Source organism: Plectropomus leopardus, unplaced genomic scaffold (genome assembly GCF_008729295.1).
Source record: "Plectropomus leopardus isolate mb unplaced genomic scaffold, YSFRI_Pleo_2.0 unplaced_scaffold24477, whole genome shotgun sequence".
Taxonomy (NCBI): Eukaryota; Metazoa; Chordata; class Actinopteri; order Perciformes; family Serranidae; genus Plectropomus; species Plectropomus leopardus.
In genome coordinates this window covers 1-2,240 of record NW_024626576.1, presented here as the reverse complement: position 1 = coordinate 2,240, position 2,240 = coordinate 1, and the positions used below count along the sequence as shown (strand labels likewise).

The 2,240-nt window shown below is 43.2% G+C and overlaps 1 long non-coding RNA gene across 1 annotated transcript; it reads right to left on the bottom strand.

Moving 5' to 3' along the window:
- Positions 1-397: 397 nt before the first annotated feature.
- On the bottom strand, positions 398-754 carry LOC121966420. Its single transcript, XR_006107583.1, has 2 exons — positions 660-754; positions 398-582 (listed from the first exon to the last, which is right to left on the bottom strand). It is a non-coding gene; the product is annotated as an uncharacterized LOC121966420 (long non-coding RNA).
- Between the last annotated feature and the right edge of the window lie 1,486 nt (positions 755-2,240).

The window sequence follows — 2,240 nt, the reverse complement described above, 5'->3', positions numbered from 1 at the left end:
ACAGAATTGTAACATTCAAAAAAACAAAGTGCAAAGTACTACAACTATGAACCAAGAGTCTATGACCTACACAGTATTTATCAGTGAAAAATGTAAGTTAATTGGTAAGATACGTTTTTGTTTTTTTTTTTTTCAAATTTGTGACAGTGTTGGCATACAATATCTTAAAATATTTACTTAGAATAATTGTTAAATGAACAAACCCAGAGGCTTGTTTTTCCAAATATCAAAAAAAAAATTAAATATTCAAACCCTTTTCTATTCTTATTAAAAGTAACTAGAATACAAGATTTTGAAAAAGTTGAAATACCAAATTTATTTTCACAAATGACTGTACAACAGAAAAATGTAGGAAAGAGCAAACAAACAATGTAAAACTGTTATTGTATTAGGAAAATCTGGAAATTAGATCTGGATGAAATTATTGTTCATCAGAAAAATGTCAACATTACAGAAAAAAATGAAACCCCCAAAACAGGAAAGTTTGTGTCGTCATCCACAAAAAGTAATAAGGAGCTTTAACAGTTTCTGTCGTGTCTCACTGCCTGATCGTCGATCCAGCTCAGAAGTCTTTCTGAAGATCTAAAAGAAAAGAAAAAAATATAAGATGACAGAAAATTCCCTCTGCGCTTACTTCATCTCCTAAGAATAAAACGTACCGCTCTTTTTGAGAAGTTCTCCTTTCCACGAGCGAGCCATCCCATCCACAAACCGATCAAAGTGCTTCACGTACTTCGCCAGACTTGTTCTCTTATAATCTGTCAAAAAAAGAAAAAATCAGTGAGCTGAATCATTCTTCAGTTGCTCAAATAATTTATAATAAACCAAAACTATGTGTTTTATTTGATGGTTAGTCCAGTATATTTCAACCTGGAGCCTATTTTCACATGTTGTGGCTGATGGAGACGATTTGTCAAAATGAGAGACAGCACTGCAGCCGCCGCAGCTAAACAGGCTACAGTTTATTCCTTGCAGCAATTGCGCATCGTCAATTATGTCCATTAACAAAAGTTTGTTTTTGCCACTGACAGGCTCAAATTTTTATTGTGAAGATGACCCTCAGAGAAACTTTTACTGGTCTGTTTTTTATTTTGACTAAGTTCGCTCAGGGAGAAGTCTTGTTCTGAAATCTCGCGAGAGATGACTTGTTGCAGGAGGTGAGCAGTGGAGACATTAATGAGCGCTGGAGAGAGGAGTTTGTTGAGTAGTCTAAAAGATTTTCAATTACCGGTTTTGAAAATGTGAATGTCTTGGACAGACACACTATCAAACGGACTGGATCAGGGAAATATTTGGAAAAACCTTTAAGTTCTCCGTAGGAACTTTTACATAATGCTGTCGGAGACTTAAAATAAGAGTGAGAATCAGCACCTCCAAATCCGAGGCCATGGTTCTCTGCCGGAAAAGGGTGTCGTGCCCTCTCCAGATCGGGGAAGAGATCCTGCCCCAGGTGGAGGAGCTTAAATAGCTCGGGGTCTTGTTCACGAGTGAGGGAAGGATGGAGCGGGAGATCGGTGCAGCGGCTGCAGTGATGCGGACTCTGCACCGATCTGTCGTGGTGAAGAGGGAGCTGAGCCAAAAGGCAAAGCTCTCGATTTACCGGTCGATTTTCGTTCCTACCCTCACCTATGGTCACGAGCTTTTGGTAGTGACTGAAAAACAAGATCGCGGGTACAGGCGGCCGAAATGAGCTTCCTCCGTAGGGTGGCTGGGCTCTCCCTTAGAGACAGGGTGAGAGGCTCGGTCATGCAGGAGGAGCTCGGAGTAGAGCCGCTGCTCCTCCGCGTTGAAAGGAGCCAGATGACGTGGCTCGGGCATCTAATTAAGATGCCTCCCGGACACCTCCCTGGTGAGGTGTTCAGGGCACGTCCCACCGGTAGAAGACCCCGCAGAAGACCCAGGACACGCTGGAGAGACTATGTCTCACAGCTGGCCTGGGAACGCCTCGGGATTCCCCGGGAAGAGCTGGACGAAGTGGCCGGGGAGAGGGAAGTCTGAGCTTCCCTGCTTAGGCTGCTGCCCCCGCGACCCGACCCAGAATAAGCGGAAGAATATGGATGGATGGATGGATGGATGGACGGATGGATGGATGGATGGATGGATCTGAGCCCGTCATTGGCAAAAACACTTTAAAACTTCTAATGGATGTAAATTAAAGGGTTCATATCTGCAGACAGGGATTACATTGCAGCGCGTGTGGCCCCTGCATCTGCAGTGCTCTCTCTTGGACCAATTTCAAA